At 42.9% G+C, this 15498-nt stretch overlaps 1 protein-coding gene across 2 annotated transcripts in view; it reads left to right on the top strand.

Moving 5' to 3' along the window:
* The window catches only part of SLC1A3 (solute carrier family 1 member 3), an 81579-nt gene that overhangs the window by 47648 nt on the left and 18433 nt on the right, over positions 1-15498 (top strand). The gene's annotated exons all lie outside the window — the stretch shown is intronic.

The raw sequence follows: 15498 nt of genomic DNA, 5'->3' as shown, positions 1-15498 counted from the left end.
GCACTGACCTCACATGTGCCCTGGGACTGAATTCCTCATCCGTTTTGCAGCATGTCCGTGGTCAGAACGATATTACTTAATGAATCAGTTCACACATAAATTTACTGCCTGGAAGCGGCACCCCTCGCTAGCACACTTCTCGGCAGCTGCTTGCAATTCTTTCACGTTCCTCCCCAAGGAGATGGTTCATAATAGATTTGAACAGATGCTAGGTGTTTGGCAGCATGGTGAGGGGTACTAGTTTTCAAAATTTGGGGTTATTTCATGTCTCGTAATTAGAATTATGCCTTCGATGTGTTCACAGACATACCTAACCTCTGACTCCGCACTTAACCCCTCGTGAGCTCTCCTAACCTATTTATTAGTTCTGATGGCATCACTGCTAAATCCTTGGTGCTCGGAGTCCAATCTGGTAAACATGCACAGGCAGATCTGATTTGGCACAAAAATTGCTCCTTCTTTCTAAATGTACTTTTCCAGTTGTCCTGACAGCAAAGCCAGGCGTTGCCGGAAGCCCAGCTTCCAGGTTATCACAGTCCCCATGCTCTCCTTCCCCAGCGCTCCTCTCTTCTCCTGCCAGAATGCAGCTCCCCATCACTGCTCTGCCTGATGCTGCAAGCATTGGAACCAGCCCTGGGCTTTATTTCCGTCTGTAGCCGAGCCTGGCATACAATAAGTGCTCAATAAATTTCTTTCAAATGAGCCAAGGATGGTTCACCAAGAAAAAAGGAAACTGTGTTTTCTTCTTACTCAGCTTTAATCTCAAAAATCTTCCTCAGAAGGGCTTCCAATGCCCCTCCAGAAGCCTAGGGAAAGCTGTTTGTAGGAAGAGAAAATCCACAGTGCATTGGATAAGCTGGTGGAAACGCTCTCATGCTTCCAAACACTCAGGGGTGGATTAAGGGGCTTGTTTGCCTATCTTGCAAGCTGATTCCCAATAGATGGTTACTCCGTTCACCTTCTTTACACATTTATCTCCATACTTGAAGTCTTCTACATCTCTACTCACTTGGAAGTTATTCCACAAGCCTTCATGAGGCATTTTCTTGTGTTGTGGCCTCAGTAAGACTGTTGAGACACTTCTCAGTGAGCGCGGGCTGTACCACTGCCTTTATTTTCCACGTCAAACCTCGTCTGGCTCCGCACTTTCACTGGATGCGCGGTAAATAGTCCTGACAGCATCTGCCATATGTTTTCATGCTTCATTCCCTTCCGTGTCCTCATTGCTTTTGTGCCCTGAGTCATGCACAGTGGCTATTGTCTAGCTGAGCTTGTTAATTCATTCAGTATTGAGTTCCTCCAGTCAGCTGAGCTAGGTGCTAAAGAAGGAAGTGACAGAGCTGTAAAACGGGGACCCTGGGCCTTGGATGTCCTTCCTCTGAGGACAGACGAGGTGTTTAATCCTGAAAACTTGAAAAGGGGCTAGCTGAGCAGTGCAGAGTAGAGGATCAAAGAACAGGAGGCTCCCTCTGGCTGCATGTACCCACGGTAATCCCTGTGTGTTTCTTAAGAGCACAAACTTTGGAATTATCAGACTAGTTTTCATACTGACTAGCTAAGGGGAGCGTTGCTTTGGTATTCAAGGCTTATCAATGGAGTGGGAAATAATGGTAGTGATAGGAATATTTGTCGTCCATGCTATGACAGGGGACCCAGGGATGAGCCCAGCTGAGATTGTGGCTATGAGCACGCTCTATGTGAACTGCAGGCAGTGAACTAATGTTAGTGATTACTGTCGCTCTCAGACTCTGCTTGAGTACTGTGAACATCAAATGCAAAGGTCCTTTGGCTTCCTTGCTGGAGAGGATCTGGGGAAAGGCCCTTCCTCATTTGTAGATCTCGCATCTGCTCAGAGAGTATTCATTTCCAAAGTCTTGGCCCAAGGTCATCTGATGATTGTGCTGCTATTGTTGTTCAGTCACTAAGTAGTGTCCAACTCTTTGAGACCCCCATGGACTGCAGCACATCAGGCCTCATTGTCCTTACTATCTCCTGAGGTTTGCACAAGTTCATGTCCATTGAGTTGGGAATGCCATGCAACCATCTCATCCTCTGCCGCCCTCTCCTCCTTTTACTTTCAATCATTCCCAGCATCAGGATCGTTTCCAGTGAGTCAGCTGTTCACCTCAGCTGGCCAAAGTAGTGAAGCATCAGCTTCAGGACCACTCCTGGGCTCTCACTAATTGGTAGCCAGTTTCAGAGATCAGATCATGTTGTATGCCACTTTACCTCCTTTCAGCCAATTTGTGGGTTTTCCTGGTGGCTCAGTGGGTAAAGAATCCACCTGCAATGTGGGAGACCTGGGTTCTATCCCTGGGTTGGGAAGATGGAGACCTGGATTGGGAAGATCCCCTGGAGAAGGGAATGGCTATCCACTCCAGTATTCTGGCCTGGAGAATTCCATGGACTGTACAGTCCATGGGTTGCAAAGAGTCAGATACGATTGAGCGACTTTCATGTCACTTCAAGACACACTCACTACAGCTCATCAATGTTTCTGAAAAAGAACACTGCTTGGGGATGACCCAGGGTAAACAATTAAAAGTGAAACTGAAGTCGCTCAGTTGTGTCCGACTCTTTGCGACCCCATGGACTGTAGCCTACCAGGTTCTTCCAGCCATGGGATTTTCCAGGCAAGATTACTGGAGTGGGTTGCCATTTCCTTCTCCAGGAGATCTTCCTGACCCAGAGTCTGAACCCGGGTCTCCCGCATTGTAGGCAGACGCTTTACTGTCTGAGCCACCAGGGAAACTAACTTTAATTATTTTTTTTAAACAATTAAAGTCACTTTATATTCTTTGTTAGAAAAAAAAAAAAAAAAAAACTCATTTGCCAAAAAAGCTCATGACCTCCCAGGATTGGGAAAATTTTCTTTGTCCTAAACTTAACGACTTCATGGGGCTTCCCCATGGCTCAGTGGGTAAAGAATCTGCTTGCAGTGCCAGAGACACAGGAGACGCCAGTTTGATCCCTGATTCAGGAAGAACCCCTGGAGGAGGCAATGGCAATCCACTCCAGTATTCTTGCCTGAAAATCCCATGGACAGAGGAGCCTGGCGGGCTACAGTCCAGGGACTTGCAAAGAGTCAGACATGACTGAGCAATTAACACATTAACTGGCTTCCAGTTGGTGTACTAATGCAAAGCTTTAAACTACTTTGCAAAGTTCATGGTGAAGCTTTTGTTCCATCCCAGCCTCACCACTATTGAGTGGTGTCATTTTGTACATTACCGAGAGCCTCTTGGTTTCTGGGACTCATTTTCCTTAGCCATGACCTAGCCCCAGTCTTCAGCATTTAATTTTGGCTTTTTGGTAACGGATGTGGTTTCAAAGGGTGTTTGCAGATTCTGCCTTGGGATTATCAAGTTTCCATAGCATTAAGTGTGCAAGTTAGAGACAGTGCTATATCGTTTGCCTAGTCCGGGACAGAGCCTGGCACATGGCTAAATAATGTGTGATTTACATCTGAAGCTGAAAATGTATGAGAACATTGGTATTGCCATTCAGATCATGTTTGCTCTCTTCTACCTTAAAGAGGTGAAGTGATAATCTTGATTGCAGATTTATTCTTTGATTGGTCAGTGACTTTTGAAATTTGACCTGCATAATAATTGCTAGCAGTTATTGAGTGTAAGCAGAGAAGGCAATGGCACCCTACTCCAGTACTCTTGCCTGGAAAATCCCACGGACGGAGGAGCCTGGTAGGCTGTAGTCCATGGGGTCGCGAAGAGTCAGACATGACTGAGCAACTTCACTTTCTTTCACTTTTCACTTTTATGCATTGGAGAAGGAAATGGCAACCCACTCCAGTGTTCTTGCCTGGAGAATCCCAGGGATGGGGTCGCACAGAGTCGGACACGACTGAAGTGACTTAGCAGTAGCAGCATTGAGTGTAAGAGACATGCTGGGCATTGAACGCATATACTTGTTATTCCTTCTGCAAGGTCGCTATTCCCATTTTCAGGTGAGGGAACTTCCCAAAGTGTCCCTGGCAGCAAGTGACTGAACCTGTGTTCAAACTCAGATCTCTTTGTCACAAAAGAGATGCCATGCAGAGATGCACTCTGCGGTGCCATGCAACCTCTTACGGGCACTGGCCACTAGACTTATACAAGGCTGATTGACAATGGTGAAGTGCATATGTTGCCTTAATTTTACTGCCTATATAAAGTCTTTTCTCCACATGAGCAAAATTTTTCCACGTTAAGGCAACAAATGCAGTTTAGCAGTATACACAACTTTTTATGTCACATGCGGTTGATCATTTGATTATTTGGTGAGAACTTGGAAACTCGAAGAAAGAGCTCCTTGAGAATAGGAACTAGGCCTGGTTACAGTGACGAGTTTAGTAGATATTACATAAATAACTCATTTTTGTGTGGGTCGAGTACATCTGCTTAATTATTCTCACCTGCTCAATTTGCACTTTTTCACTCATCATCTGTACAACGAAAAAACTATTGGGTCCCTACTGTGATAGCCACTGGATGCATAGCAGTAAATACAGACCATCATGTATACTTAGAATTGAAGGACTGTAACTTAGAAAACCACCAGCTACTATGTATTGGTAGAAGGAGTAAAAGTGAAGATGAGTTAAAAGCACACATTTTTGAATAATAATGGACATTTTAATGATCAGTGTCATTAACATAACAATATAACATCTGGGATTGTTTGCCAGTGAATTATCCAGTGAACTTTTCTAAAGCCTAAAATAATTATTTTGCTATTTCTTTCTCACGTGAGTAACTTATGTTTGTATTAATCCTTGTCCTATTTAAATCTCTACCCCATGATGTTACATTCCCGCTTAGTAGAGAAAGATATTTATCAATGTATAATTTTTTGGATTAATACTATTGATTCTTTTAGGAAAAGAGAATTATTTCCTAAAGTTACAAAGTCAAGCTTAATGTATTCTCACAAAGTATCCTGTAAGGATTCTTTGTGCTACAAAAATCTTTTTATGTTTTAAAATCAATCCCTTTCTATAATAACATTTGGCTGTGGAATTCCTGATACAATTTATTTTGGTTATTCTGAAAATTTCAGAGTCTTCTGTAATACCTTTGATAATAAAATAGCACCTAATGAAACAGTGGTATATACTTGAAACTGACTGAATGTTTAGGTCTAAGGAGTGTTTAAAGCTCCATGGCAACCTGGAAAGATATCTGGTAACATATTCTGATGGTGGTGATGGTGGTTTAATCACTAAGTTGTGTCCTACTCTTGGCAACCCCATGGACTGTAGTTCACCAGGCTCCACAGGTCCACCAGTCTGTCCACAGGATTTCCCAGACAAGAATACTGGGGTGGGTTGCCATTTCCTTCTCCAGAGGATCTTCCTGACCCAGGGATCAAACCCAGGTCTCCTGCATTGCAGGCAGATTCCTTACCAACTGAGCCACCAAGGAAGCCTGGTGTACTTACAAAAAAGTATTCAAGTGTACTTAGGAAAAAAACCTTGTCCTATTCCGTTCTTTTAAATCAACAACTTAATGACCCAGAAGACACCTACACTGTGTTTTGAGATGATATAAGCCCCTGAAGAATAGCTTCTACCACATATGCCTCTAAAGATGATTCAAAATGACTTCAATAGGCTGCAATGCTGGATGGAAACCAACAAGATGAAGCTGAGCAGGGGATAAATGCACATTTCTGCTTTTAGATTCAAAAGGCAATTGCGCAATCACAGGATAGGGAGCAACTGAGCTTGGCAGCCGTTCATGTGACTAAAAGCTTAATGGGAACCAACAGTAGGATGTGGTGGCTAAAAAAGAATGAATATAGTCGTGTGCTTCCTCGGTAGAATTATGAATAGTTCACTGTACTCGGCAGTGGTCACACTGCCTCAGGAGTATTTGTTTAGCACTGAGCACATTCAGGAGCACCTTTTGACAAAGCGGAGTAGCTACTAAGATGGTGTTGAATCCAATCCCAGACACATTTATTGGACTCCTGTTTTGAGCAGGCGGTGTGCTAACTGGTATGCAGAATAAAGATGTGAAGAAGACCTTGCCAGTCTCTAGCCTCAAGGAATTGAAAATATTAATGGACTGCCCGACAGGTACACACTTGACTGTAAAACAAAGTTTGACTCTGAAGCCAAGAAGCAATAAAGAGAGTGCTCTGAGAATTCAAGAGCTGGACCGGTGGGAGGATTTCCGCAGGAAATGAGGACAAGAGCAGAGGAAGCCATAAAAGCAAAGATGCAGAGACATGAAAACTCAAGGCATATCTAGGGACTACTCAGCAGTCTAGGTTGTCCGGAAGAATAGGGTAGCCCTTGTAGAAGATGAAGCGGAGAGATGAAGGTTTGGATCAGAGCATGAGGGTCCTGACTAGTAGACAGTTTTAGAAGGATTACAGGTTGGTGAGCCTCTGAAAGGGCTTTCCAGGTGGTGCTAGTGGTAAAGAACCCATCTGTCAATGCAGGAGATGTAAGAGGATGTGGGTTTGGTCCCTGGGTCAGGAAGATCCCCTGGAGGAGGGCAGGACAACCCACTCTAGTGTTCATACCTAGAGAGTCCCCACAGACAGAGGAGCCTGGAGGTCTACAGTACATAGAGTCACAAAGAGTTGGACACAACTGAAGCGACTTAGTACACATGCACACATCAACCTCTGAAAAGAATGATATATGGAGATCGGTTGGAGAAATGATGTGTATTTAGTGTGCAGAAAAGAAGACCAAGGTCTCTGATAAATGTGGACCGGATTTGCTCTGTGTTCCTCAAGAAGCTAAAATTTATCTCAGGGGAAAAAGAGTTATAAAGAACCAGATTTCAGTTCTTTCTATGCACCAGTTTTTTAAAAAATCAAAGCTGGGACTTCCCTGGTGGTCCAGTGGTTAAGAATATGCCTTCTAACGCAGGGGATGTAGGTTCGTTACCTGGTTGGGGAACTAAGATCCCACATAACGCTGGGCAACTAAGCCCATGTGCCACAACTAGAGTGGTATTCCAAGGAGTCTTTCAGACCTAAAAAATATTTTTAAAAAACAAAAAAATTGCCATCATCATGGCTAGGATATGCACCATATATTTGTTCTGAGGCATCACATGCTGAATTTATTTAATCCTCCAAACAATCCCATGAATTAAATACTATTATTATCTCTCATTTACTGAGACACTGAGAGGTTGACCAGTCACCAGCTAATAAGTGAGGGAACCAGGATTCAAACCAAGCACACTCCCATTTTCTTCCAATAAACAGCAACAAATTTCCTGGTTTTCCTCCTAATTCCATTCCAAATCACTCTGCTGGATAATTCTATGCATTTTACTTGTTCACATTAATATATTTTAAAGTCTTACTTGTTACTAAATACTAAATACATGAGGGTCTTAATGATCATGTCTTTGGCTAGATCACTGAGAAGGTCCTTAATGAAAGGTGAGTGAACACATGAATAAATGAGAAATTTTTAATTATAAAATCAATTCGTATAGCCACTTTCAAAAGAAGTAAGTTGCCCTTAATAGAACTTCATTACCTTACTGCCTCTTTCCATTATTTGTGATGGGACAGTCCTAATCATGTGAATTATTTAATAGTCATTTGAAATTGATGTTTTGTAGCTGCTTTTTTTTAATCTTATTTATAAACCTTTTATGCCATATTCAGTTTTAACAGCAATATCCCAAGTTCATATTCTTTCTTTGCCATTTTGTGTTACCAGATTTCATTCAAATGTGCCCACCCACTCCTAAAGTCTAAGTTAAAGAAGAATATTACCAATCATGCAATATCAGTCTCAAATCAACCAAACGCCATTTCCACATCTTTTTGACAACTTTCTAGATCCCTGAAGTCTATTCAAGATAACTGAAGTCTGATGTCAGGGACTGCCCATAATTTTCCTTGGAGAATTTTTGGGAATTCCTAAATTATCCCTTGAAAAAAAAAAATCAAATTAGGAAATTGACGCTACAAAACTAAAGTAGAATTTGCAGAAACAACTCCCTTGTGTAGAAGGGGAAAAAGCTATAAAGTGTTGCGCCACTTCTAGTGGACTATTTCAGGAATGATTCAATTCCATTGTCGCCCTTGGCCCTGGGGGCAAAAATGCAGCTTTTCCTGTTCCAAGGAGGGACTGTTCTCTGACTTAACGTGTGAAGCAGAGATGAGGCAAGCCAACCAGTTCTAGAGTTTACAGTCTTTTTCACTCTGTGAAGTGATACTGCCTTATTGTTTAGGTCAGGTAGTTGGGAGCACAATCTCCCACCCCCTGGGTGCGACTATTCCTTTATAGATTAGATAAGAACAATTGATGAACTTTTAAATGCTGAGAAAACTAATCAGAACTGGAAAGGGGGGTGGGTGTTGGCCACAGCCCAAGAAATATGCCGACTGAGATAAAAGCACCTTCTGAACTGTTTCTCCATCCCACACATCTCAGCTTTTAAGTCTCCATTTCTTTCCTCTCTTGTCTTTCTTATCTGTCATTCCCTCAACTCTCTTATCTCCACTATCTTTCTCTTCTCCTCAACCCCAACTTGATCCCCAAAGACTTAATTTTGAAAACTCTCTTAACTGGGCAAAACATGGACTTACATTTTTTAAAATGCATTCTTTTTTTGTAGTACATAAGACTCTGCATTCTGGATTTAATTCAGAAAATACCTCAGGTGAGCATATGAATGAATGAAAGTTGCTAAGTCGTGTCCAACTCTTTGTGACCCCATGGACTATAGCCCGCCTGGCTCTTCTGTCCATGGAATTTTCCAGGCAAGAATACTGGAGTGGGTTGCCATTCCCTTCTCCTGGGGATCTTCCTGACCCAGGGATCAAACCTGGGTTTCCTGCATTGCAAGCAGAAGACATGCTTCCAGGTGAAGATATCTTACTCTCAATTCTCCCTTTCTTTTTTTTTTTTTTTTAAAGAAATATTTAAAATATCTTAATGTTAGTTTCAGGCAACAGATTCAACCTCAGTTCATTTCAGGTTGGGTTATGGTTCCAGATTCTTGATGGCAAGGAGTTGGAGGGGGGAGGCTGGACCTTGGGTCACACAGTCTGTATGAGTCTTTGGCCCCAGCGCTCTTTGCTGCTTCCCAGCCTCATTTCAAGGCCTGGAGTCATACTCCTGCTTCAATTGTTCTGGGAATCCAGGCCAGATGGATTTGGGGTTTAATGTCCATATGTTGCTTTCAGTTTCTCTGAGGCTTTCAATTCCTTTTTTTTTTTTTCCTGTGAGGGACAGGCCTTCCCTGGGAAGAAAGAGCACCCCTTGAGTCTGACATGTTCTGCAGTCAACTTGTGACACCCTTTGATTAACTTGGGACGAGTCTGGCCCTGTACTGGAACTCAGTCCCATTCAGCATCCTGCCAGCTAGCAAACGTGCTGTCTCGATCACCATCTTCCTAAGAAAGTTGTACGATGCCCAGAACATAAAGGTCTTTTCCGTGGCAAGTTAGGCAACCCCAAGGAAAAAGGGCTGTTACGGAAATGGCCAACAACTCATCCGGTGGTTGGTTGTAAATCATTCTTTGGGGGAATAAAGGCAGAGGGGGCTGGAGCTCTGGCCCTCAAAGAACTTCCTCTCATTAAACCAGAGCAATTTGCTGCTCTCTGCGTGCTCTTTCTGCTGTGAGGGAAGTCACCTGCTTTCCTCATTCACATCAGTGCTCCTGGCAGGGTCTGGTTGAGGGTCCCCCGCCTAGGGGTGCCTCTTTCCACCCTGCAGAGGTCTCTTCTTAAAGCCAGACTCCACAGGTGTAACTCGGAGTCGATCTGATCAGCTCCTTGCCCCCACTGCCCAACTCTCACTTTTTCTCTTAGCTGTTCTTTTCTGTGGTCCTGGGTTTCCCAGTCTTGGCGAGAAGACAGTCATTCCTTTGTGCTCGGCTGCTACAATGAGGTAACCAAAGAAAGGGTCTTGGTCTGAGGCTGTCAGCTGTTACTAATCACTACTCCCCGGCTCATCATGGGTCCCACTCGCCTCTCCCTCTTGCTCTGCTTAGCACACATAAAGAAGATGAATGACTCCCTGGTTCCTCTTCAAAAAAGCATATTGTGCGGCACATTCCAATACCGTGAGCGAAGGATGGGCTAGTGTGTGGGGTGAATGGGTATCTAAATCACCTCTCCGTGGGCCTCGCGCCGGCAGCTGTGGCCTGTGAGACGTGAACGTCAGAGCTGGCCCTCTGAGAGTTTCCTGAGACCATGCTGAGAGAGAGAGAGAGAGTTGATGTGATGGGTTCCCGAGTTACTGGAACTGTTTGTTGCAGGGCTGTGTTAGGCTGGGATATGCTGTGTTAGGCTGGGATGAGGCTATTAGATGGTTAAGACTACTGCAGAGAAGGGCTTCCCTGGTGGCTCAGACGGTAAAGAATCTGCCTGCAATGCAGGAGACCTAGGTTCGATCCCTGGGTCGGGAAGATCCCCTGGAGAAGGGCATGGCAACCCACTCAAGTATTCTTGCGTGGAGGATCCTCATGGACAGAGGAGCCTGGCAGGCTGTAGTCCACGGGGGTCACAAAGAGTGGCTAAGCACAGCACAGTGCAGAGAAGAGCGAAACTTGACCATTCAGAGGGCCTCACCAGTTGGTTACCCAAAAAGGAGGGCGCTCAGACGTGTCCGACTCTTCCACCCGCCATGAGTTGTAGCCTGCCAGGCTCCTCTGTCCATGGGATTCTCCAGGCAAGAAGACTGGAGTGGGGTGCCATTCCCTCCTCCAGGGGATCTTCCCAACCCAGGGATTGAAGCCACTTCTACATCTCCTGCAGGTAGATTCTTTACCGCTAGTGCCACCTGGAAAGCCCTACCCAAAAGGATTCTCCCCACCCAAAGGTTAATGAAAAGGACCCAGAAACTCTTGGATATGAGAGGTAGCAGAAGTTGAAGCTGGGTCTCCGTGTCCCCTCTCTGCTCCCTTCTGTGAAAGCTTATTTTCAAGGCTGTCTATAGCCAGAGAAAAGGAATTGTGTGCTCAGTCCTGCCACTGACAATCATGTCTGTTCCACTACTTTTCCTTTTTAACAATCTTGAAAAAGAATGTTTCCCTTTTACCTTTCCATGGCATTCTACTAGTGAACACCAGAGCTCAAAAAATGACTTTTGTTGACAAGCCTTAAGAGTCAAATTAAAAAATCAACTTGGCTGACGAAGCGATATGCCAGTGATACATTTGTTAGGAAGCCTCTTTGTCCTTCTCAGGCAAAATAACCTCATAAAACTAAGTGGTGTTACAGGTGAATGAAATGCCAAGTTTTGTGATGCTGTGAACAGCCATAACGGGAAGGAAATATTGGCCAGGGGGAAAACCCTTGTGAGAATATTTGTGATTTAATTGACTGTGAAATCCACAAAATCATTCTCAACTCTTTGTGGAAGATGGCTAACTCTCTTCACCAAGAATCACTGATTAAAGTAAAAGCCTTCTTGGCTCAAAATCCATGAAGCATACCTTTTCTAAAAGTTTTCCCTTCATTACAGTGTCTGTAGAATTTCTGTTCAGATTAGTTGACCGGATTCCAGCGATCAGCACCATCATTTCCTTGATCTCTGTTAGAGATGGGGTGAGGTCTTGGGTGGAGTGGGTGGGCAGCCCCAGGGGAACAGATGCAAGGTGAGAGGGTGGTCAGACCGTAGCTCATGGCTCCTTTTTCAAGCCTCTACTCTCAACTGAATGTGGGTATATACTAGTGTTTGCAAACTTTTTTTTTAACCAGAACCCGCAAATACCATATAAACATATTTTACGCTGTGACCTGGCCGCACACAGACATACACACATGCTGCTGAAAAAAACTTCACAAAGCAGTATTTCCCTCTTACCCCACGTGATGCACTCCATCGTTTTCTAGTCTATCCTGTTTCATTAATAGGATAAAAGATACTAGCTCATGACCTACTAAGTTGATTTCATGACTGGAATCTTAAGCACTTGTTCGACCTCACCTCCTCTTCCATTCCCGTCTCTGTGTTGGGTTTTTCATTTATTTGCTCATTGTTCTGTTACTGTGTGACAGATAGGACTATAGCAATTACATAAGCTCATCTGCCAGAGTGAAGCCTGTTAAAGATGGCAAAGAATAAAGGAGTGGGGGAGGGAGAGGCTGGGTGAGAAGGAGGGGTCCTCCTGTGGTGAGGGGTAGCCGTGTGCCAGCCTCCTGCCCATCCTGCCCATCTCGGATTACCCCCCACCCCCATCTGGAGATAAAGCTCCAGGTGATGCTGGGTCCCTCCCCACAAGGTCTGTCTCTCCTTCTTCAAGGTAGAAGGAACCTCACTACTTTGGATTAAATGTGGGGAAGAGGGGCTTCCGCAGTGGTTCAATGGTAAAGAACATGCCCGTAATGCAGGAGACTTGCAAGAGAGTCAGGTTCAATCTTTGGATGAGGAAGAACCCCTGGAAAAGGAAATGGCAACCTGCTCCAGCCTGGGAAATCCCATGGACAGAGGAGCCTGGTGGGCTACAGTCCATGGGGTCGACAGCTGAGCAACCAAACAACAATGGCAATATGATAAATGTGGGGACGAGCAATCAAAATTGGCGAGTCTGAATTTCAGAGTGTTTTAAACACAAGCAGTTTTAGTGCTGGTCGTTCAAACAGTGGCCTAAGTGATATATTTTTTAAATGTTTGTAGCCTCCTCCCAGCATAACAACAACAGGGATAAGAATGACTATTCAACATTCTATTGGGTGCCTTCCTGTGCAGGCACTGTTTGGGGCAAGGAGGCTACATCAATGAATAAAACAGATTGTTCTGCTCTCCTGGCACTAAAATTCTAACAGAGAGCATCATATAATATAGCATTTATCAAGGGCTTACTTTGTATAGATTCTTCATATAAGTTTTCCATAAGCTTGCAGTGTAGGTATTATCTTCTTGTCTAGGTGAAATGGAGACTTGGGTTAAATATTATTATTTGATTAATTAATAATAATAGCAGCTAACATAGCTTGAATGCTCACTATGTACCAAGCACTATGCTGAGTGCATCTTGTACAGAAGTCCCTTTAGAGCCATGAAAACCCTGTGAGGGAGCTTTCTTCATTCCCATGAAACAGATAAGGAAACTGAGGCTTGCAGAGGTCGCAGGGCATCCCAGAGCTAGAAGTAGAATCCAGGTATTCTAACCTCAGAGGCTGAACTCTTAGTCACAGTGCCACAATTTTTTAAAAACAATGTGCTTCTGAAAATGCCTGAGATTGGCCTTAAGTAGTTTGAAATATCGACTCTTCGATTAAATTCTGAGGCTTTAACCAGCTTATTCATTGTGATGCAAAATTATGATACAATTTCTAACCTAACTAAGATTTGCCTTCTGTTCTAGAAACCCTAGAACTTATTTTTTTTTTTCCAATCTAGTTTTTAAAGAAGCTGGAAGAAAATGTTACAGTAGGAAAAAAACTTCACGTAATTTTAGAAGGAGATTTAAAGCAATTTGTTTCATGTTCACGTCCACCCCCTCACACCTTTCCTCAGAGCTTTTTCTCCTGCTGTGTCTGCTGAGGGTCCAGGGTGCCCTTGCTCCAGTGATGGGCAGATGCTTTAGGACACAAGAGCTCCTTTTTCAGCCTGTAAATATGAAGTACATTGTATTTTTTAAGAGTTTCACTTTCTTATTGAAAAAAAATTACCTTTTATTTAAATGAATACAGTATATACTACCACTCATCCTTGACTTCCTTGTTATAAGTTTGCCGTCTTAAAATTCTAGGGGGCTTGAGAACAGGTGGCTTTCATTAAATGAGCATCTGAGAAACCCACGGTAGAGAAGGAGTATATCTAAAATAAAATAAAAACTAAAAAATAAATAAATAAAAATAAAATAAAAACTAAAACAGAGCAATATTCTTGAGTCAGCAGTTGCCACCCCCTCCCTTTTCCATTCTTTCTGGGCCTGATCCAGTGGCCCTGAAAGAACAATGAAACACCATGAGGGTCAGTAGAAAGAGCATTCATAGCAGAAGGCTTCTTCTTTAGATTTCACATTTCAAAGCCAGAAACAGGAATCATTGGAGGAATATACTGAGGCCCATTAATGTATAAGACAGACTTTTAGCAGATGGGAGAATAAAATCCATGCAAAAAGTAGAGCCATAGGAACTTGACATTATTTATATGTTACCCTTTAATACTTGACTGAATACATATTTCATTTATCCAATAATTCATACCAAATATTATACCAGAAGAAATCTAATTTACAATAGACTTACAGAGTTCCATATACATATTTATTGAACACTCCCTCCCCATTCCCATCTTGCCCCCAAAACATGAATTTGATGCATTTTCTGTTGTGCTAAACTGATTACTTAAACACTATCTTCATAAATGAAGACGTAAATGCTTACTGACCCATTTGCATTAAGAAACTCTCTTCTTCTCTCTTCAGAGTGACTGCTGCCTAAAATATTCAGGTGTTTGAAGCAAAGTCTAAATCTTTTGCATTCTAGAGAATGTCTTGTTCAGTCTTTTTTAGATGCTTAACTCATTGGTAAACATATAATAGGTTTGCAGACATGAATGATTAATTACTTTTTAAAAATTAATTTCTATTGGAGTATAGTTGACTTGATTACTTTGCTGATGACTGGTATTTGATGGGTTTATTTTTAGAAAACAAGGCAAGATCTGTGTGCCCACAGTCGGCAAATATCCATGACCCTCTATCCTCCATTAGAACATGTTCTGGGCTCTTTTTCTAGGAATCATGAGGAATTTGAATGGATTGATCTGTTCTCTAGCTAGTCCTTCTGGTGACCAGTGTGGTCCACTTCCCCCCAAGGTGGGGGAATGTCAGAGTTTTTCCACAGTTACCTCCCTGTATGCAATTTTCTTCTAGCCAGATGGCTCATTTCAACATTGAATTCAAATGCAATAAAGTTAGGGAAAGCCTGTATGGATAAAAGCGCATGGAATGTGGGTGACTCCTAGCTTGTCCATAAGGATTGAGGTATAGTAGAAAGGATACTCCCTTAGAGTGTGGCTTCAAATCCTGCCATTACTGTTTACTAGCTATGCAACACTGGGCAAGTCACTTAACTTCTCTGGTCTCTTGTCCCTTTACCTTTAAAATGGTATCAACAATATCTGCAGCATACAGTTGTCATGAAATTAGATGAATATGTGCCACTGGTGAGAGGAAGACTTTGGTGAGTGATTTAGTGGATCAGCACAAAAATTAACTCAAAATATACAAAACGTATAAACTTACAAACATGTCATTGTAGTTGGAGCAACTACGGCAGAACTGTAATTAATAGGCAGTATAGTATTTCTTTGGGTTCAAGAGGATCTCAATTCCAATGACAGATTGTTTTCATAATAAAGATGTCAGGATGTCTTGAATGGGATTGGTTCAGCTAAGCCCAGATCAGATGAAGAAAAGGGGACCAGTTAAGATCATTATCTTTACTACTTGCCCTGGAATGTGTTTCTCACATACGTATTTAGATGAACACATAGTTGTCATAACATACTCCCACGAGTACCTGCATACCCAAGTGACCTCGTTTGCCCTCAC

The sequence above is a fragment of the Dama dama genome, chromosome 25, assembly GCF_033118175.1.
Source record: "Dama dama isolate Ldn47 chromosome 25, ASM3311817v1, whole genome shotgun sequence".
Classification (NCBI taxonomy): domain Eukaryota; kingdom Metazoa; phylum Chordata; class Mammalia; order Artiodactyla; family Cervidae; genus Dama; species Dama dama.
This window is presented reverse-complemented; position numbering and strand designations above follow the sequence as displayed.